This window comes from Cebus imitator, unplaced genomic scaffold, assembly GCF_001604975.1.
Source record: "Cebus imitator isolate Cc_AM_T3 unplaced genomic scaffold, Cebus_imitator-1.0 Scaffold59, whole genome shotgun sequence".
NCBI classification, from domain to species: domain Eukaryota; kingdom Metazoa; phylum Chordata; class Mammalia; order Primates; family Cebidae; genus Cebus; species Cebus imitator.
This window is the reverse complement of record NW_016107374.1, coordinates 7,856,870-7,880,487: the sequence shown is the minus strand read 5'-3', so window position 1 is coordinate 7,880,487 and position 23,618 is coordinate 7,856,870. Positions and strand designations below refer to the sequence as shown.

Here is a 23,618-nt window from a genome sequence, read left to right as displayed (position 1 = left end):
TGTGTGTGTGTGTGTGTGTGTGTGTGTCTATTGTGAATGGGATTGCATTTTTGATTTGGTTGTCAGCTTGGAAATTGTTAGTGTATAGGAGGAATGCTATTAATTTTTGTACATTGATTTTGTATGCCGAAACTTTGCTGAACTTATCAGATCTACAAGTTTGGGCAGCAACTATGGGATTTTCTAGCTATCAAATCACATCATCTATGAAGAGAGATGGTTGCCTCCTTCTCTTCCTATTTGAATGCCTTTTCTTTCTCTTGCCTGATTATTCTGGCTAAGACTTTCAGTTCCTTGTTGAATAGGAGTGGTGAGAAAGAGCATCCCTGTCTTATTATAGTTCTCAAGGGGAATGCTTCCAGCTTTTGCCATTCATTATGATGTTGGTGATGGACTTGTCATAGATGGCTCTTATTTTGAGGTATGTTCCTTCAATGCCTAGTTTGTTGAGGGTTTTTAATATGAAAGGATGTTGAATTTTATCAAAAGCCTTTTCTGCATCTATTGAAATGATAGTGTGGTTTTCCTTTTTAGTTCTGTTTATGTGATGATTCACATTTATTGATTTGCCTATGTTGAACCAACCTTGCATTCCAGGAATAAAGCCTACTTGATTGTGATGAATTAGCTTTTTGATGTGCCACTATTTCAGTTTGCTAGTATTTTGTTGAGGATTTTCGCATCTATGTTCATCAGGGCTGTTGGCCTGAAGTTTTCTTTTTTTATTGTGTCTCTGCCAGATTTTTGTTTTCTTTTAAGTTCTGGGGTACATGTGCAGGATATGTAGGATTTTTTACATAGGTAAATGTGTGCCATGGTGGTTTGCTGCACCTATTAACCCATCACTTATGTGTTAAGCACAGCATGCATTAGCTATTTTTCCTAATGTTCTTCCTTCCCCCACCCCACCCCCTAAAAGGCCCCAGTGTGTGTTGTTTCCCTCCCTGTGTCCATTTGTTCTTATTGCTCAGCTCTGACTTATAAGTGAGAATGTGCAGTGTTTGGTTTTCTGTTCCTGCATTAGCCTGCTGAGACTAATAGCTTCCAGCTCCATTCATGTTCCTGCAAAGGACATGGTCTCATTCCTTTTTATGGCTGCATAGTCTTCCATAGCATATAGGTACCACATTTTCTTTATCCAGTCTATCATTGATGGGCATTTGAGCTGATTCTATGTCTTTGCTATTGTGAATAGTGCTGCATTGAATATTTGTATGCACATATCTTTAAAATACAATGATTTACATTCCTTCGTGTATATATACAGTAATGGGATATCTGGATCAAATGATATTTCTGGTTCTAGATCTTTGAGGAATCATCACACCATCTTATGCAATGTCTGAACTAATGTGCATTCCCACCAACAGTGTAAAAGTGTTCCCATATCTCTACAACCTTGACAGTATCTGTTGTTTCTTGACTTTTAAAAAATTGCCATTCTCACTGGTATGAGATGGTATCTTACTGTGATTTTGATTTGCATTTCTCTAATGATCAGTAATGCTGAGCTTTTTTTTTATAGGTTTGCTGTCACATGAATGCCTTCTTTTGAGAAGTGTCTGTTCATGTCCTTTGCCCACTTTTTAATGTTTTTTTTTCCTTGTAAATTTGTTTGAGTTCCTCTGACAAAGGTCTAATATCTGGAATCAGCCAGGTTTTAATATCAAAATGATGCTGGCTTCATAGAATGAGTTAGGGAGGAGTCCCTCATTCTCACATTTTTGGAATAGTTTCAATAGGATTGGAACCAGCTGTTCTTTATACATCTGGTAGAATTCAGCTGTGAATTCATCTGCTCCAGGGCTTTTTCTGCTTGGTAGGCTTTTTACTACAAATTCACTTTCAGAACTTCTTATTGATCTGTTCAGGGATTTCATTTCTTCCTAGTTCAACCTTGGGAGGTTATTTTTCCAGAAATTTATCTATATCTTCTAGGTTTTCTAGATAATTTGCATAAAGCTGTTCATAGTAATCTCTGAGGATTTTTTTTTTTATATCTGAGGAGTTGGTGGTAATGTCTCATTTGTCATTTCTGACTGTATTAATTTGGATTGCTCTTTTTTTTTTATTAGTCTAGCTAACAGTCTATCAATCTTATTTATTCTTTCAAAGAGGAAATTTTTGCTTTCATTGATCTTCTGTATGGTTTTTCATATCTCAATTTCAGTCAGTTCAGCTCTGATTTTTGTTATTTATTTTCTTCTCCTTGCTTTGGGATTGGTTTTCTCTTGTTTTTCTAGTTCCACTAGGTGTGATGTTGTTAATTTGAAATCTTTCTTTTTTTAAAAATCATACTTTTTAATCATACTTTTGTTAATATGAAATCTTTCAAACTTCTTTTTTTTTTTTAATCATACTTTAGGTTCTGGGGTACATGTGCAGATCATGCAGGATTATTGCATAGGTACACACATGGCAATGTGATGTGCTGCCTCCATCCCCCTGTCACCTACCTCTGGCATTTCTCCCCATGTTATCACTCCCTGACCTCCCCACCCCCGCACTGTCCCTCCCTTGGCCCCCTCCAACAGACCTCAGTGTGTGATTCTCCCCTCCCTGTGTTCATGTGTTCTCATTGTTCAACACCCACCTATGAGTGAGCACATGTGGTGCTTGATTTTCTGATTTTTGTGTCAGTTTGCTGAGAATTATGATTTCCAGATTCATGCATGTCCCCACAAAGGACACAAACTCATCATTTTTTATGGCTGCATAGCATTCCATGGTGTATATGTGCCACATTTTCCTTATCCAGTCCATTGTCAATGGGCATTTGGGTTGGTTCCAGGTCTTTGCTATTGTAAACAGTGCCACTATGAACATACATGTGCATGTGTCTTTATAATCGAATGATTTATAACCCTTTGGGTACATACCCAGTAATGGGATTGCTGGGTGAAATGGAATTTCTATTTCTAGGTCCTTGAGGAAGTGCCACACTGTCTTCCACAATGGTTGAACTAGTTTATAGTCCCACCAACAGTGTAAAAGTGTTCCTATTTCTCCACATCCTCTCCAGCATCTGTTGTCTCCAAATTTTTTAATGATTGCCATTCTAACTGGCATGAGGTGGTATCTCAATGTGGTTTTGATTTGCATTTCTCTAATAATCAGTGATGATGAGCATTTTTTCAAGTTTGTTGGCCTCATATATGCCTTCTTTCTAAAAGTGTCTGTTCATGTCCTTCGCCCACTTTTGAATGGGTTTGTTTGTTTGTTTCTTGTAAATCTGTTTTAGTTCTTTGTAGATTCTGGATATTAGCCCTTTGTCAGTTGGGTAGATTGCAAAATTTTTTTCCCATTCTGTTGGTTGCTGGTTCACTAAAATGATTGTTTCTTTTGCTCTGGAGTTTAATTAGATCCCATTTGTCTATTTCGGGTTTTGTTGCCAATGCTTTTGGTGTTTTAGTCACAGAGTCCTTGCTTATGTCCTGACTGGCTTTGCCTAGGTTTTCTTCCAGGGTTTTTATGGTGTTAGGTCTTATGTTTAAGTCTTTAATCCATCTGGAGTTAATTTTAATGTAAGGTGTCAGGAAGGAGTACAGTTTCTGCTTTCTGCACACTGCTAGCCAGTTTTCCCAACACCATTTAACAGGGAATCCTTTCCCCATTGCTTGCTTATTTTTGTGAGGTTTGTCAAATATCAGATTGTTGTAGATGTGTGGCTTTGCCCCCAGGGCCTCTGTTCTGTTCCATTGGTCTATATCTCTGTTTTAGTACCAGTTCCACGCTGTTTTGATTACTGTAGCCTTGTAGTATAGTTTGAAGTCAGGTAGTGTGATGTCTCCAGCTTTGTTCTTTTTGCTTAGGATTGTCTTGGCTATGTGGGGCCTTTTGTAATTCCATATGAAATTTAAAGTGTTTTTTTTCCAGTTATATGACGAAGGTCATTGGTAGCTTGATGGGGATGGCATGGAATCTATAAATCACTTTGGGCAGTATAGCCATTTTCATGATATTGATTCTTCCTAACCATGAGCATGGCAAGTTGCTGCATCTATGTGTGTCCTCTCTTATTTCCTTGAGCAGTGGTTTGTAGTTCTCCTTGAAGAGGTCCTTTACATCCTTTGTTAGTTGTATTCCTAGCTATTTTATTCTATTTGTAGAAATTGTGAATGGCAGTTCATTCTTGATTTGGCTCTCTTTAAGTCTGTTATTGGTATATAGAATGCTTGTGATTTCCGCACATTGATTTTGTATCCTAAGACTTTGCTGAAGGAGATCCAAGATGGCCGATTAGACACTACTCGAGCACACAACACCCAGCGAGAGAGACACAGAAATCCAGAGATCTCCATCTCCAACCGAGGTACCAGGTGCATTTCAACGCATCTGGCCCGAGGGTGAGCAAAGCCCACTCAGGGCAGACCAAGCTGGGGAGGGGTGCTGCTTCACCCAGAAAGTGCATCTGACTGGCGAGTCTGAGGCTCCCCCTGTGGCACTCTGGCCCAGAGGCAGCACTTCCCCCAAAGCCTCAGCAATACACAGAACAGGGGATCTTTGCCAGTCAAGTGCCGGGAATTACAAGTGCAGAGTTGAATAAGAGCCTGCGGACTGAGCTATCGCCCCCTCCCCATGACCAGAGAGAGAGGAAGCTGAAAGGGGGAGATGGCCGGGTGCGGCTGGGAGGGTCCCTCTCCTCCTCCACAAACCTCAGAGAGCCGAAGCTCTGACTCTAGTGGTGTTGCGCGGCCAGTGCCACAGTCTGAGATGAACCCTGAATGGTCCAGCCCAGTGGAGGAAGGGCACAACCCACCACTAGAGGGGTGGGACTGGGCCACATGTTTTAACAAAAAACATAGGAACCCTACGTAGCAATAGGACAGCATTCTTGACAACCCAGCAGTGCCTACAGGTCAGCAGAAGAAGGCGGCCTAATCTCCCAGTATAAACAAAAAAGACACAGGAAGCTTCCCTAGGAACCTGAAGGAGTCCCTAGAAACGCAGCAGTGCCTCCACAGGCAGACAAGCGACCTCACCAAGGAGCTCCCTGACACCACAGCCAGGTAAATCCACAAAGATGGGGGAAAAAACAGCACAAAAAAGATGAAACCATTGAAGACCAGAACACCTCTTCTTTAAGGGATCACAACTCCTCAATAACACAGGATCACAACTCGACCAAGGAATGCAACGAATTAACAGAAACAGGCTTCGGAAGGTAGATAATAACAAACTTTTCTGAGCTAAAGGAACACGTTCTAACTCAATGCAAAGAAACCAAAAATCTTTAAAAAAAAGGTTAGACGAAATGCTAACCACAATAACCAGCTTAGAGACGAACATAAACGACTTGATGGAGTTGAAAAACACAGCACGAGAACTACATGAAGCAAACACAAGTTTTAATAGGCGAATCGATCAAGCAGAAGAAAGGATATCAGAGATTGAAGATCAACTCAATGAAATAAAAAGAGAAGGCAATACACGAGAAAAAAGAGTGAAAAGAAATGAACAAAGCCTCCAAGAAATATGGGATTATGTGAAAAGACCTAATCTACGCTTGATCGGTGTACCTGAATACGATGGGGAGAATGAATCCAAGCTGGAAAACATGCTCCAGGGTATTATCCAGGAGAACTTCCCAAGCCAGCAAGGCAGTCCAAATTTCAAATTCAAGAAATACAGAGAACTCCACAAAGATATTCCTCAAGAAGAGCAACCCCAAGGCACATAATAGTCAATTTCACCAGGGTTGAAATGAAGGAAAAAATGCTAAGGGCAGCCAGAGAGAAAGGTCAGGTCACCCACAGAGGGAAGCCAATCAGACTCACAGTGGATCTCTTGGCAGAAACCCTACAAGCCAGAAGAGACTGGGGGCCAATATTCAACATCCTTAAAGAAAAGAACTTTCAACCCAGAATCTCATATCCAGTCAAACTAAGCTCTATAAGTGAAGGATAAATAAAATCCTTTATAGACAAGTAATTATTGAGAGATTTTGTCACCACCAGACCTACCCTCCAAGAGCTCCTGAAAGAAACACTAAGCATGGAAAGGAACAAGTACCAGTCACTGCAAAAGCAAACCAGTTGGCAAAGACCAAAAATGCAATGAAGAAAATGAGTCAACTAGTAGGAAAGAAAACTAGCCAGTAACAAAATGGCAGGATCAAATTCACACATAACAATATTAACATTGAATGTAAATGGCCTAAATGTCCCAATCAAAAGGCACAGACTGGCAAATTGGATAAAAAGTCAGAACCCATAGGTGTGCTGTATTCAGGAAACCCATCTCACATACAAAGACACACATAGACTCAAAATAAAGGGATGGAAGAAGATTTACCAAGCAAATGGAGAACAAAAAGAGCAGGGGTTACAATCCTAGTCTCTGATAAAATGGACTTCAAACCAAGATAGATCAAAAGAGACAAAGAAGGACATTATATAATGGTAAAAGGATCAATCCAACAGGAAGAGCTAACCATCCTAAATATATATGCCCCAACACAGGAGCACCCAGATATATAAAGCAAGTTCTTAATGACCTAAAATGAGATTTAGACTCCCATACAATAGTGGGAGACTTCAATACTCCACTGTCAATATTAGACAGATCAACGAGACAGAAAATTAACAAGAATATCCAGGACTTGTGTGCAGAGCTGGACCAAGCGGACCTAATAGATATATAGAGAACGCTCCACCCCAAATCCACAGAATGTACATTTTTCTCTGCACCACATTGCACTTACTCTAAAATTGACCACATCATTGGAAACAAATCACTCCTCAGCAAATGCAAAAGAACAGAAATCATAACAAACAGTCTATCAGACCACAGCGCAATCAGACTGGAACTCAGGATCAAGAAACACATTCAAACCCACATAACCACTTGGAAACTGAACAACTTGCTTCTGAGTGTCGACTGGATAAACAATGAAATGAAGGCAGAAATAAAGATGCTATTCAAAACCAACCAGAATGAAGATACAACTTACCAGAATCTCTGGGACGCATTTAAAGCAGTGTTGAGAGGGAAATTTATAGCAATAAATGCCCACATGAGAAGAGAGGAAAGATCTAAAATCGATACCCTATTGTCAAAATTGAAAGAGCTAGAGGAGCAAGATCAAAAAAACTCAAAGGTGGCAGAAGACAAGAAATAACTAAGATCAGAGCAGAACTGAAGGAGATAGAGACACAAAAAACCCTTCAAAACATCAATAAATCCAGTAGCTGGTTTTTTGAAAAGATCAACAAAATAGACCGCTAGCCAGATTAATAAAAAAGAAAAGGGAGATGAATCAAATAGATGCAATAAAAAATGATAAAGGGGATATCACTAGTGATCCCACAGAAATGCAAACTACCATCAGAGATTACTACAAACAGCTCTACTCACATAAACCAGTAAACCAGGAAGAAATGGATAAATTCCTAGACACTTGTACTCTACCAAGACTAAACCAGGAAGAAGTTGAAACCCTGAATAGACCAGTAACAAGGGCTGCAGTAGAGGCAGCAATCAATAGCCTACCAACCAAAAAAAGTCCAGATCCAGATGGGTTCACAGACGAATTCCTCCAGACATACAAAGAGGAGCTGGTTCCATTCCTTCTGAAACTGTATCAAACAATACAAAAGGAGGGAATCCTCCCTAACTCATTTTATGAGACAAACATCATCCTGATACCAAAACCAGGCAGAGACTCAACTAAAAAAGAAAACTTCAGGCCAATATCCATGATGAACTTCAACACAAAAATCTTCAGTAAAATACTGGCAAACAGATTGCAACAGCACATCAAGAAGCTTATCCATCACGACCAAGTAGGCTTCATCCCAGCAATGCAAGGCTTGTTCAACATACACAAATTCATAAATGTAATCCATCACATAAAAGGAACTTAAGACAAAAACCACATGATTATCTCAATAGATGCAGAGAAAGCCTTCAATAAAATTGAACAGCCCTTCATGCTAAAAACTCTCAATAAACTAGGTATTAACACAACATATCATAAATGATAAAGGATATATATCACAAGCCAATATCATATGGAACGGGCAAAAGCTGGAAGAATTCCCTTTGAAATCAGGCACTAGACAAGGATGCCCTCTCTCACCACTCCTATTCAACATAGTATTGGAAGTTTTAGCCAGAGCAATCAGGCAAGGAACAGAAATAAAGGGTATTCGATTAGGAAAGGGGGAATTCAAATTGTCTCTATTTGCAGATGACATGATTGTATATTTCGAAGACCCCATCATCTCAGCCCAAAATATCCTTAAACTGATAAGCAACTTCAGCAAAGTCTCAGGATACAAAATCAATGTGTAGAAGCTATACACCAATAACAGACAAACAGAGAGCCAAATCAAGAGCGAATTCCCATTCACAATTGCTACAAGGAGAATAAAGAAACCATCATTAGAGAGAATCGGCAATCAACAGAATGGGAAAAAATTTTTGCAATCTACCTATCTGAAAAAGGGCTAATATCCAGAATATACAAAGAACTAAAACAGTAGCCTAGTCACAGTCTGCCAGCAGAGGCATTGCTGAGCTGCTGTAGGCTCTGCCCAGCTGCTGTGTGAACTGCCTTGGTGGTGGCAAACTGCCTCAATAGTGGTAGTTGCCCTTCCCCCCACTGAGCTGGACCACCCTGGGAAACTCTCAATCCAGAGTGTTTCAGATTGCTTGTTTTGTGGGGGTGGTACCTGCCAAGCCAGATCGTCTGGCTCCCTGTCTCTGCCCCCTCCCTTTCAGCTGAATGGGTGGCTCTATCTCCCAGGTGTTCTAGGCGCCAGTTGAAATGGCTGCCCAGATTTGTGAGTTTCTGTGCACCAACCGGCACCAGCTGAAACCTCTGTGCTGAAAACTCACAGCACTTTTCAGCCTGGAGATCTCCTGGTCTGTGAGCAGTGAAAATTTGTTTGGAAATGCAGTGGGCACTCAACCTCTGCATTGTTTTTGCTGGGAACTGCACTCCAGAGCTGTTCCTATTCAGCCATCTTGGATCCTTTGTAACTTCTTGATGTGGGTATGTAGTGCTATAAACTTTCCTCTTGACACTGCTTTAGCTGTGTTCCAGAGAGTATAATATGTTGTATCTTTGTTTTCCTTAGTTTCAAATAATTTTTTATATTTCTGTCTTAATTTCATTGTTTACCCAAAAGGCATTCAGAAGCAGATTGTTTCATTTCCATGTAGTTGTATGATTTTGAGAGGTCTTCTTAGTATTGATTCATATTTTTATTGTGCTGTGATCCCAGAGTGTGATTAATATGACTTTGTTTTTTTAAAATTTGTTGAGAATTGTTTTATGGCCCATTGTGTGGTCAGTTTTCAAGTATGTACCATGTGCAGATGAGAAGGATGTATATTCTATTCTATCAATGTCTGTTAGGTCCATTTGGTCAAGCATTAAAAGTCCGAAATATCTTTGTTAGTTTTCTGCCTTGATGGTCTGACTAATACTGTCAGTGGGGTGTTGAAGTTTGCCATTATTACTGCATAGCTATCTAAATCTCTCCATAGCTCTAAGAACTTGTTTTATGAATCTGGGTGCTCTAGTGTTGGGTGTATATATATTTGAGATAGTTAAGTCTTCTGGTTAAATTGAACCTTTTATCATTATGTAATGCCCTTCTTTTTTTTATTGTTGTTGGTTTAAGGTCTGTTTTTCTAAAATTAGAAGAGCAATTCCTACTTCTTTTTTGTTTTTCATTTGCTTGGTAGATTTTTCTCCATACCTTTACTTTGAGCCTGTGGGTGTCACTGCATGTGAGATACAGCTCTTGAAGTCAGCATACAGTTGGGTCTTGCTTCTTTATCCAACTGGGCCACTCTGTACCTTTTAAGTGGAGTGTTTAGCTCATTTACATTCAAGGTTAATATTGGTATGGACAGATTTGATCCCATCATTGTCCCAACATCATTTTTGACGGTCAAAAGTATTATAGTAAATAGATTTGCATAACCACTCCCCTATTGTTGGATATATACATTGCTGCCATTTTACCTTTTTGGTGACTGGGGCTTTGGGATGAGTAGCAAGGCCAAGGGTCCCCAGGAGAAGACAGAGCACAAAAAAGGATGGCTTCCAGTAAATGTGCTGGTACCAACTGGTGGTAGTACCAATGGCAGATGGGGTCCCAAGAAGAAAGGGAGAGGAGGGGAATCATTCAGAGTAGGACAAACAAGTGGTCTTTATTCTTACACCATTGTTTCTCTGGGTTGAGGACAAAAGTAATGGAACAACCCACAGCAGACAGAGTGATATTTTATAATGTAAAGCAGACACTCTATCTCCTTTAAAACAAAGTGAAAATTTTATAAAATCCTGACCTATGAAATCCAGGATAAAGTCTAGCACCTGTCTCTCTCTCTGACTGTACGTCCTATCACACCTTCCCCACTTTGCTTACACCAGTCCAACCATGGAAGCCTCCTTCCTAGTCTTCAAGCCTTCTATGTTCATTTCTACATCAGCACCTTTGCATTTTCGGTGCCCTTTGCCTGGAATGCTCTCTCCTCAGATCTTTGCATGATGTACTGCTCATAATTCAGGTCTTTGTACCTCCTCTGCAAGATTTTTCCTGACCACTATATCTAAAATAGCTCCCTTCCACACCACCACACCACTTTTCTATAATTCCTTGCATGATTTGTTTTTCTGCATAGCATTTACTTCTATGTATTTGTTCATTTTCACTCTTCCATGTGGAAGCACAAACTATGTATGGAGGAGCCATGTCTGCTTGTTCATCAATGTATCTCTGGTGCTTAGAAGAGGACTTGGAATATAGTAGATGCTCAATTTATATCTGTGGAATGAATGAATGAATCTCTAAGCTGACTTGAGGTGCTGGGACCAACAGCTATCCAAGGAGTAAAATAAGTCCACATATTTCTGGTTTACGGTTGCTATGGTCTGATTATTTCTGTCCCCCCAGTATTTATACATTGAAACCTAATCCCCAATGTGGTAGTGTTAAGAGGTGAGGCCTTTGGGAAGTGATTAGGTAATGAGGGTGAAGTCACCATGAATGGGATTTGTGCCCTTACAAAGTAGGCCTGAGGGAAATTGCCCCTTTTACCACGTGAGGGTGGTGGTCTTGCTTCTTGACAGTAAGAAGTGAGCAGTCTGCAATCCAGAAGATGACCCTCTCAAGAACATAACCATGCTGGCACCCTCATCTTGGACTTTCCAGCTTTTATAACTGTGAGAAATAAATGTCTGTCCTTGATAAACTATGCAGTTGATGGTATTTTCTTACAACAGCCAAACACACTGAGACAATGGGGTACCACGGTGGTTAAGGACAGAAACAAAAGCATTCATTGGGCTGCTGGCACCATTACTCCCAGATATGCAATCTTTGGTAAATTATTTGACTTCTCTCTGCCTCAGTTTCTCCTTTATAAAATGAGAATGACACTGGTGTCTATTTTATAGTGTTCTTGTGAGGATTAAATGAGATAATCTATGTACATTGCTTAGCAGAGTATCTGGGACTTAGAAAGACCTCAATAAAAACCAATTTTTTCTATTTTTCATAAATTAATTCTTAAATCCTTATCTCATTAATTGATTCAGCCATTTATTCATTCAAATATCCATTCACTGATTTGTTCATTCTTCAATGATTTTTTTTCTCCTTCTTGCTTCTATTTATTAAATCCTTCCACCCTCATACATCCCCCTGTTCATCTATTTGTAGTTTAAACAAACGTTTACCAAGTGTATTTTAAAGGATCTCAAGGCAACAGTCAGAAAGAGTAGAAATATGAGGTTTAAACAGCATCAGCTTTTAAATGCTGTTCTGTGTGTAGCCTAGTTGTACCTGGGGCCCCGCTCGAGAATGACTGCCATGCAGGATTGATGTTCAGCTGGTAGGCATTGGTATAGCTGTGCCCACCTAATTCGGCAGTTATTCCCAAAGCCTCCCTTCTTTACAAGTCTGTATGGCAGGAAGACCAAAGGCACTCAGGGTGATGCTGAAGATGATCATAATGATGGTGATGGCACTAAAGACAGTGTACATGAATTTAACTACTACTACATGCCAGATATCAATATTATTTTACAGGATCTCAAGGCAACAGTCAGAAAGAGTAAAAGTATACACCTTTCTGTGTCCCACTCAGTTATACCTGGGGCCCATCCAAGAATGCATAGCTGGCCCCCCATCTCCAACATTTTCTCCTTCTAACCCAGAGACATAGGCCCAAGGTCTCAGCTTCCATCCTTCCATCTCCCTGCAGCCCAGGGAATCCTTTGCTCTCTCAGCCTGTACCATCATTTAGTTTGCAAATAGAGTTTATCTCTTCTGGGCCAGAAGGGCACACTTTACCCCAGCCTGAAGTGCTGCTGAGATCTCCTTATCTACTTCATGTTAGCATATTGTTCCCTGAGGTGCCCAAAACACCCAGTGCTGAGGCCACCTCCCCCACCCAATCCAGCAGTTATTCCCAAGCAAATCCCTACGGTGAGGAGGCCAAAGGTGCTCAGGGATGATGCTGCAAATGATGATGACGATGGCACTAAAGACAGTGCCCATGAATTTGACTCTTACTACATACCAGGTATCAAGAACAATATTCAAACATATTTCACAACCCGGGCAACCTGACCAGTCAGAGTGGATGTTAGCTTCAAATAACCAGCACAGCTATCACGATGCCTACCAGCTGAACATCAGGCCTGCATGGCATACCTATCAATTAATGAAACCCCTCAGCAGGCTAGGAGGTGGTAATGTGAGCCCATTTAACAGATGCAGAAGTGGAAGCTCAGAGAGAAAAATATCACTTAGAGAAGAGATAAGCAGATCTGGGCTTTGCCGAGTCCTGAGCTTGTTTGCTTACTGTACACTGCGTGTATTTACATACTTATTTGTATCTATTATGAGTATATTTGTTTTACTTGCTAAACAGTTGTGATTTTTCTCATTCTTTAAATTTTGCAAAAAATTAAAAGCTACAGTAAAGTTAAAAGAATAGTTTACTGAACATAGATACATCCTTCAACTAGATTCATCAATGTCTCTGTTGCCCTCCCTCTCTCAGAAGGAAAACACACACACACACACACACACACACACACACACACACATACACACACACACACACGAGTCATGTGTTGCATAATGATGTTTCAGTCAACAGAACACATACATGACGGTGGCTCTATAAGATTATAATGGAGCTAAAAACTTTCTATTGCCCAGTGATGACTTAACCATCGTAATACTGTATTGCAATATGTTATTCAAGTTTTCGTGGTGATGCTGACGTAAACAAAGCTACTGCACTTCCAGTCATATAAAAGTATAGCACATACACCCTTCAACAAAGGTATGTTTATTGTTCCTTGTCTTTGGACATGTAAGAATTAGAGGCAAAGAAATGTGGACCTGGAGAAATCTGGGGCCAGCTTGCTCCTCACAGGCTCAACATCAACCATCCCACATAGAAGAAAAAAAATGAAAAAATATTTTACAAAAGGAAAGCACATACAATTATGTACAGTCATAATACTTGATAGTAAATGACTATAACTGGTTTATATATTTATTAAACCATACTTCTTGTCATTATTTTTTAATGTTCTCTTTCTACTTATAGTTTTTAAAAATTAACCACAAAATAGCCTCAGGCAGGTCCTTCAGGAGGTGTCCAGAAGAAGGCATTGTTATCATAGGAGATGACAGCTCCATGCATGTTATTGTCCCTGAAGATTTTCCAGTGGGACAAGATATGGAGGCGGAAAACAGTGATGTTGAGAATCCTGACCCTGTGTAGGCCTAGGCTAATGTACATATTTGTGTTTTTAACAATGAAAGTCTTAAAAGTTTTTAAAAATTCATAGAATAATGATATAAAGAAAGAAAGTGGCTAGATGCACACCAGTAATCCTAGCATGCTGGAAGACCAAGGCAGGAGGATCACTTGAGGCCAGGAGTTCAAGACCAGACTGGGCAACATACGAGACCCTGGCTCTACAAAAAATAAAAATAGCCTGGTGTGGTGGCATGCATCTGTAGTCCTAGCTACTTGGGAGGCTGAGGTGGAAGGATCACTTAAGTCCAGGAGTTTGAGGCTGCATTGAGCTATGATTGTGCTACTGCACTCCAACCTGGGCATCAGAGTGAGATCCTATTTCTCATATATATATATATATATATATATATATATATATATATAAAATAACAAGACATATTATATATAATATATATTATATTTCCTATATATTTTGTTATACATATTATGTATACTATATTATATATAATATATATAACATATACATACATTGTATAGCTGCACAAAATATACATGTGTGTATATGCACACACAGGTGTATACACACATGTATTCTGTATTATAATATAGAATAAAAATATATACTATATATTATATATAATTTTATAATATATTAAATATTATATAGTATACAGTATATGTATTTTAATAATATATATTATATAATATATATTATATATTTATATATAAATAATATATATTTTTATGATATATATAATATATACTATATATTATATATAATATATTATTTAATATAATATAAAATTATATATAACATATATAATATTAAATATTATATATTATATATGTATTTTAATAATATATATTATATAATATATAATATATATTTATATATAAATAATATATATTTTTATGATATATATAATAAAAATATATACTATATATTATATATAATATGTTATTTAATATAATATAAAATTATTATATATTATATAGTATATTTGTATTCTATATTATGATAATTAATATATATTAATTATTACATATTATATATTTTAATTACATATAATATATATTATATAATATATTATACATTATGTATTAATACATATGTGTATACCTATGTGTGCACATATACACACACATACATTTTGTACAGCTATACAATGTGTTTGTGTTTTAAGCTAAGTGTTATTGCAAAAAAAGGTAAAAAGTTTAATAAAACTAAAAACATTTATGAAGTAAAAATGTTGCAGCAAACTAAGGTTAATCTATTATTAAAGACAGAAAATTAAAAACTAAATAAATTTAGTATAGCCTATTGCACAGTGTTTATAAAGTCTACAGTAGTGTACAGTCATGACTTAGGCCTTCGTGTTCACTCACAACTCACTCACTGACTCACCAGAGCAACTTTCAGTCCTGCAGACTCCATTCATCGCAAGTGCCCTATACAGGCGTATCATTTGTTTTTCATATTCTGTGTTTACCGTACATTTTTGATATTTAGAAGCGTAAATACTTATCATTGTGTTACAATTGCCTACAGTATTCAGCACAGTAATGTGGTATACAGGTTTGCAGCCTAGGAGCTATATAGGCTGTTCTATATAGCCTAGGTGTGCAGTAGGCTATACTATCTTTGCGTAAATATGCATTTCTCAGTCATATCCTCATCGTTAAATGACACATACTGTATATACATATATATTTTTTATTTCATTTATAAGTAAGTTGAAACTACCATGATGGTTCATCCCTAACAACTGCTTCCAATTTACACTGGTAACTACTGCCCCACACATAATCCTGTTCCTGAAGCCCACGAAAAGTCTTCCTTTACCTCCCAGTCGGAAGGGAGGTACCTGTGCTCCCAGACAAGCTCCAGATGCCTGTTGCTCACCTATGCCCTTTAATGGGAAGCTCCTCACCTACAACCCTCCCGATGGGACCCCATCCCCTGACAGACAGAAGGACCAGGGACATTTCTGTCCCAGAAGGATCCCAGCCATGGGCTGGCAAGTGCCTGTGATTTGGGTGGGATGACTCAATCAGATTCTTGCTCTTAGCAACTTCAACTGAGAGGAGGCATAGTTTATGGGAAGTTACAGACACTAGAACTTAAAAGGTCAGGTAGACTCAGGAGCCACTGTAAAAGTTGAAGTCATGAGCAACCAAAAGGAAGATGAAACAGTTGCACAAATGTAATTTAGAAAAAAAATGTTTAGGCCAGGCACAGTGGCTCACACCTGCAATCCCAGCACTTTGGGAGGCTGAGGCAGGTGGATCACGAGGTTAGGAGATAGAGACCATCCTGGCCAACATGGTGTAACCCCATCTCTACTAAAAAAATACAAAACTTAGCCAGGCATGGTGGCCTTTGCCTGTAGTCCCAGCTACTCAAGAGACTAAGGCAGGAGACTCGCTTGAACCCAGGAGGCTGAGGTTGCAGTGAGCTGAGATGGAGATCGTGCCACTGCACTCCAGGCTGGGCAACAGAGTGAGACTCTGTCTTAAAAGAAAAAAAAAAGTTTATAATAATAACAGCTAATATTTATTGAGAATATAGTATGTGATAAGCATAGCACAACTATTAACTTATTTTAAATTGACAATGGCAGTATATACACTATCATCTCCTCTGTTGAGATTAAGGCACAGAGAAGCAAAGTAACTTACTGGGGGTCACACAGCAAGCAATTGGAAGAGCCTATTTTTCTTACCACGTCTTGTGGGTTCCTGGTATGCACCTTGCCCTTCCTGAGGCCTACTGTTCTCCTTTCTCTGGACTCCCAAGAGATCTTTCTGTATCTTACAGCAAAGCCTTAATTGTACTGGAACTAAGTGAGGGGGGTTTCTCTAATCAAAAGAAGCATGGCTAAAGCCATCTAGACTTAGCTGGGACTGGGTTTCCTCAAGAATAACACTCGCTCTCACCATTCTGACCAATTGCCTGCAAGTCTGCAAAGGCAGACTCACAAGTTTTCTGGGGAGCTGAGAACGAGGCATGAAGATTAATTATACATAACCCATTATCAGTCATTTTATATGCACACACTGCCTTGGATGGTTTCCTTATTTAGATGCCACTTGTGCTTCATTTTATAAATGCAAAAGAAAATTTATCAGGGCTCTCACATTTGCACTGGTGACCTTACACAACATAACCCGATTTCCCAGAAAAGAAAAGGGCTTGAATTTCCCCACCACTAAGCTTTTCAGAAAACTAAAGCTTGTTTGATTAGGGAGAGACTGTTTTTTTTAAACCATGCTCAGGTAAGCAATTTATAGAAAATTAGCATTCTTCAAAGTACAGATAACACAAACGACAGCAAACATAATTGAATCTCTCTCTCTGATGATTTAGGAGGTACTTCTGAATGTCACTCCCCTTTATTCAAGACTGTAAAAAAATCTGTATAATAAAATTAAAGTTTTACATTTGCTTGTTAGAGCCTTCTGGGTGTCACATGGTTGTGGGACTAAGTCCAAATATAAATGTCACATCTAGTTTCTTAGGCTGTTTGCCAAAATCATCTGAGTCACATTGAATGGTACAAGAAGACACTCAGCCCACTGTCTGGGGTTGGTCTACTGATCCCACAGTAGAATGCTTCTATAAAGCTGGTCGTATGCCTAGACTGGCTCTTTTAAGCAGTAGGATATTGGCACTGAATTCCAACATAGTTGAAGAAAACCACAAAATTTTCGTATTTGGGAGATAACAATTCCCACTAAGCAGTGGAATTTGAAGAGTCATAGTTTATATGTTCACATTTATTACACAGTGTCTTGTGACTAGTAAGTGCTCAGTAAATGGTAAATGGTCAATTATCATACTAGGGAAATGTATGAGAGCTTGAAAGAAGCTATTCTTCTAGGTAGCTCTTAAATATTCCAGCTTGCATTAGTTTTCCTAGAAGATGGAAAATCTACTCTACTCCACATTGTTTCTTTTTAGAGAACAATTCGAGTCTTTCTTAATGGACAGAGAAAAATGCAGAGAGAAGCAAGAAGAATGCAGGAGGCTAGAAGCTGTAGGTTCAAGGAAGCTTAAGTGCCACAAAAATTCACAGGACTGAAGGGCAAAATCCTTGGGTTTGTGTCCTTACTCTTTTCCAGCCAGCACGTGGAAGTGACCCCTTCCACCGTTGGACATGGCATGGTGTTATGAAGTGTTTTAATGAAAACCACATCTGTTCCTTTTTTAACTTTTACCACTAGTTCATTTGTTTTTTCTTTTTTTATTCATCCAATGTTTATAAGGCATCTACTTTGAGCCTGAAACTGTTCTTGTTGCTGAAGAAATGCCACCAGGAAATGAATCAGACCTAGATCTGCCTTCATAAAATGTTTCAACGAAGTGCAGAGTTGCGACAGGAATGCATAAAGACCTCATCTAGTCTTGGGGCTCTAGACCTTATCTAGTCTAGACCTCATCTAGAGGGGAGGAAGTTCAGGGAAGACTTCCTGGAGGAAGTGACATTTAATCTGAGACCTGCAAGACAAGAAGTTAGCATTCAAGGTTTTTCTTGAGGAGCAACACAGAAAAATATTCCACCTTTCAAATATTTGAAGTCAGCCCTCTAGCCTCCTTTCCTAGCACTGTCCTATTCTGTCACTCTACTCTGACCACAGTGGTCCACACTGAGGACTCATTTTCTCCCATAATAACCTTTTCTTTCCTCAGACCACAGAATTCTAGGCCCTTTATCATTCTAATTGACCCCACTATCGACAGGCTCCATGTCACCAAAATTTCTAAAAAAGGTGATGCATCTTCATTAATTTTTATCCTCAGACTCCCTACCATGTGAACCAATGATGAAAAATCATACATTGAAGGTAACAACAAAAAAATCAGAGTTTTCTTATATGCACAAGCCTCCACATCTGGAATGCTTTTCTATTTGGAAGTGTTTCTAGAAACTGAATTATATGCCAAGCAAGGAGGCAGATACTGAGAATAAGATGATTTCATGCAAGTTGGGTTCCCCAGGAAGCAGAAGTCAGGAGACTCTTAGGAATTCAAAAGGTGACTGGGGAGTTGTATGTGTAAAAAAGGAAAGGGAGGAAGCTGAACTGAGCAGGAGGAGGCATCAGCCCAATTCAGACCTAACAAAGTCTCTACTAGCCAAACAGAGTGCTCTGGAATAACCATTGCCCTTTAGAGGAGTGACCCATTGAGCAGAAATGACCAGGTCTTGTACCATCCACCACCTTTCTGAATTACAGATTAGTGGCTGTCTTGAGAAGAGCATGCCCTCAGCTCTCATCATCTTAATCATTGGCTAGGGGTTCTCCTGAGAATAGTGTAACCTTGGTTTAAAAATTGAAGCAAATATTGATTAAGTGAACAGCTGGGGATTGTCAGTTAGCCTCACTTATTTAAACTGGCCAATGAGTCCTTTCTTGAAGGAAGATCTGAGCAGTGCATCTCCATATCTTCCACAATGGTAAACAAAAATCAAATGACTGCTGCCCTGTAGAAGCTTGTGGCCTGGGGAGACAGGCTCTGAGCTGCTAATCGCGTAACAAATATTTTAGTAATGACTACAATTTTTAAAAGAAAGCATTCTCTTACATTGAAAACTGTAAAACATTGTCATAAAAAATTAAAGAAGACCTAAAGAAATGAAAATATATCCCATGTTCATGGATTGGAACACTTCATATTGTTAAGATGGCGGTACTATAATCTACAGATTCAAAGCAGTTGCTACCAAAATTCCAGCTGCCTTTATTGCAGAAATGGACAAGTTGGCCATAAAATTCATACAATATTGCAAGATACCCCAAATACCCAAAACAAACTTACAAAAGAATAACAAAGTCGGAGGATCTTCACTTCCCAATTTCAAAATTGACTGCGAAGTTACAATAAGCAGAACAATGTGGTGTGGGAAATGACAGACATACAGATCAAAGGAACAGAATTGGAAATCCAGAAATAAACCCATGTGTCTATAATCAACTGGTTTTCAGCAAGCGTACTAATATCATTCTATGGAGGAAAGAATAATCTTTTCAACATATGGTGCTAAGACAACCATACAGCTACATGCAAAAGAATGAAGTTAAAACCGTACCTAAGACATGTACAAAAATCAACTCAAAAATGATCAGAGACCTAAATGTAAAAGTTAACTCAAAAATCTCTTAGAAGGAGCCATAGCTGTAAATCTTCATGACCTTGGATTAGGCAATACTTTCATACGTATGAAAACAAAAACACAAGCAACAAAAGAAAAAAATAATAAGTGAATTTAACTTTATCAAAATTTAAAAATTTCATACATCATGGATGCTATCAAAAAAGTGAAAAGGGGTGCCAGGCACAGTAGTTCACACCTGGAGTCCCAGTACTTTGGGAGGCTGAGGCAGGACGATTGCTTGAGTCCAGGAGGCAGAGGCTGCAGTGATGCAAGATCGTGCCACTGCACTTCAGCCTGAGTGATAGAGTGAGAACCTGTCTCAAAAAAAAAAAAGAAAGAAAGAAAGAAAGAAAATTCTACAGAACTGCATAAAATATTTGCAAATCACATATCTGATAAGAGTATGGTGTCTAGAATATACAAGTCTTATAACTCAACAAAACAACAACAAAAAAACCCGAACAACCCAATTTTAAAGTGGGAGAAATAATTGAATAGAGATTTCTTTAAAGAAGATACATAAATGGCAATAAGTACATGGAAAGATGCTTAACATCATTAGTTATTAGCCAAACGCAAATTAAAACCACAGAGATATCACTTCCCACCTACTAGGATGGCTACAATAAAAAAAAAAAAAGAGGAAATTATCAACTGTTGGTGAAGATGTGGAAAAATTAGAACCCTTGTCCTAAAGAAGTTAAAAAAAGAACTAACATATGATACAGAAATTCCATCCCTAGCTATATACCTAAGAGAATTGGAAACATATGTTCAAACAGAAGTTTGTACACAAATGCTCATAGCAGGATTATCTATAATAGCTAAAAACTAGAAGCACTGAAAATGTTCATAGTGGATGAATGGATAAATGGAATGTGTGTATTCCATACAATGGAACACTACTCAGCCAGAAAAAAGAATGAAGCGTTGACACGTGCCACAACATGGATTAACTATGAAGATACTTTGCTACGTAAAAAAAAGCCAATCACAAACAGTCACATGTTATATAATTCCATGTACATGAAATGTCCAGAATAAGCAAATCCATAGAGACAGAAAGTAGACTAGTGCTTGCCAGAGGCTGGGGAGAGAAAATGGGGAGTGACTGCTTAATGAGTACGGGATCTCTTTTTGGGGTGATGAGAATGTTCCGGAATTGGATAATGTGATGGTTGCAGAACATTATAAATATACAAAAAAAACACTGAATAGGGGAAAGGATTCCCTGTTTAATAAATGGTGTTGGGAAAACTGGCTAGCCACGTGCGGAAAGCAGAAACTGGACCCCTTCCTGACGCCTTACACTAAAATTAACTCCAGATGGATTAAAGACTTAAACGTAAGACCTAACACCATAAAAACCCTAGAAGAAAATCTAGGCAAAGCCATTCAGGACATAGGCGTAGGCAAGGACTTCATGACCAAAACACCTAAAGCATTGGCAACAAAAGCCAAAATAGACAAATGGGACCTAATCAAACACCACAGCTTCTGCACGGCAAAAGAAACAGTCATTAGAGTGGATCGGCAACCAACAGAATGGGAAAAAAATTTTGCCGTCTACCCATCTGACAAAGGGCTGATATCCAGAATTTACAAAGAACTAAAACAGACCTACAAGAAAAAAAACAAACAAGCCCATTCAAAAGTAGGCGAAGGATATGAACAGACACTTTACAAAAGAAGACATACATGAGGCCAAAAAACATATGAAAAAATGCTCATCATCACTGGTCATCAGAGAAATGCAAATCAAAACTACTTTGAGATACCATCTCATGCCAGTTAGAATGGCAATCATTAAAAAATCTGGAGACAACAGATGCTGGAGAGGATGTGGAGAAATAGGAACACTTTTACACTGTTGGTGGGAGTGTAAATTAGTTCAACCATTGTGGAAGACAATGTGGCGATTCCTTAAGGACCTAGAAATAGAAATTCCATTTGACCCAGCAATCCCATTACTGGGTATATATCCAAAGGATTATAAATCGTTCTACTATAAGGACACATGCACACGAATGTTCATTGCAGCACTGTTTACAATAGCAAAGACCTGGAACCAACCCAAAAGCCCATCGATGATAGACTGGACAGGGAAAATGTGGTACATATACACCATGGAATATTATGCAGCCATCAAAAATGATGAGTTCATGTCCTTTGTAGGGACATGGATGAACCTGGAAACCATCATTCTCAGCAAACTGACACAAGAGCAGAAAATCAAACACCGCATGTTCTCACTCATAGGCAGGTGTTGAACAATGAGAACAGATGGACACAGGGAGGGGAGCACTACACACTGGGGTCTATTGGGGGGAAATGGGGAGGGAAGGGGGTGTGGGGAGGTGGGGAGAGATAGCATGGGGAGAAATGCCAGATATAGGTGAAGGGGAGGAAGGCAGCAAATCACACTGCCACGTGTGTGCCTATGCAACAATCTTGCATGTTCTTTACATGTACCCCAAAACCTAAAATGCAATAAAAAAAGAAAAAAAAAACACTGAATAATATACTTGAAAATGGTTTCAAAAGTGGATTTCGTGTTATGTAGAAAAATGTGAAGGAGAGAGAAGAGGTACAGGGTGTGGTGAGAACAAGCTAATAGGAGAGCCTTGCTGGGTCTGGAGCAGTCTGGAAGGCTTTAAGATAAATGGCTTTTTTATTCTTCTCAAGGCCCATCTCCAACTTTCAGGGGTTACCTTGCCCCAACTGCTGGGGCTTTGACAACCCAGGTTTCCAGGGGTGGATGATGTAGGTGAAGGTCCCCGACAAGGTCATTTTCTCTCCACAACTAAACAGAAGGACAGAAGGAACAAATAGGGAGAAAAGGAGAGGAAACAGGGCACAGGCATCACCCAGGAGGAAGACCCAGAGAGCAGGGACAAGAAAACATTCTTTTCTTCCTTTTGTCTCCAAAGCCAGGTGACAGAGAATGGAAACGGGGAATGTAGATCAAAATGTAATTTTCCCTTACAAGCTGCAGTGAGGCCAGGGGCTGGGGGGTGGCCTGCCCTGGGGAGCTACTCACACGGCAATAACTCACCAGCAGCTCTGCACAAAAGCCGTGCTTATTAAAGGTCAAATGGAGCCAGCTGGGGGATAGTAGGGGGAGGGTTGATGGAAGCAATAAAGGGACACAAGAGAGACAGGGGGCCATTGGGAAGGGCTGGTTCTGATTAAGAATTTGTCCCAAACAAGGCAGAGGCCAGCTATTCGAGTCAAGAGGTGATGCCCCTGACACCCACCTGGGACCCCTGGACTGGAAAATGCTGTCTTTGTCTTTATGAACCAAGAATTTCCCTGGCCCCATGCAAAAATCAATAGTGAATCAATAAAACACTGGCTTGTATGAGAAACAATTATCGGCAAGCCAGAAAAACAGCATTGGGAGCCCTCTGCCTCTGCTCACCTGCAAGGTGGATGGGGAGGTTGCTAAACTCTCAGAGGTCAGATGGCTGAGGAATGGCCTAACCACCCAGGTGCCCACGACTAGTTAATTCACCATCACCAGCATCATCATCATCATCACATAACTTCTACTATCTGTCGAACACTCCGCAAGGCTCACAGTCTTACTGAATTTTCTCAATAACCCACAAGTGCCGTTATTATTCAGATTTTATAGTCAGGAATGCTAAGGCTTAGAGAGCTAAGTCATCTGCTCAATAGCACTTAGCTACTGAAAAGGCAGAGTTAGGGCATGACACC

General features: G+C 39.3%; 1 non-coding gene across 1 annotated transcript; it reads left to right on the top strand.

Annotated features, from left to right (window-relative positions):
- Positions 1-13,304: 13,304 nt before the first annotated feature.
- Positions 13,305-13,435, top strand: LOC119471386. Its single transcript, XR_005200430.1, has one exon. It is a non-coding gene; the product is annotated as a small nucleolar RNA SNORA38 (small nucleolar RNA).
- Positions 13,436-23,618: the final 10,183 nt, after the last annotated feature.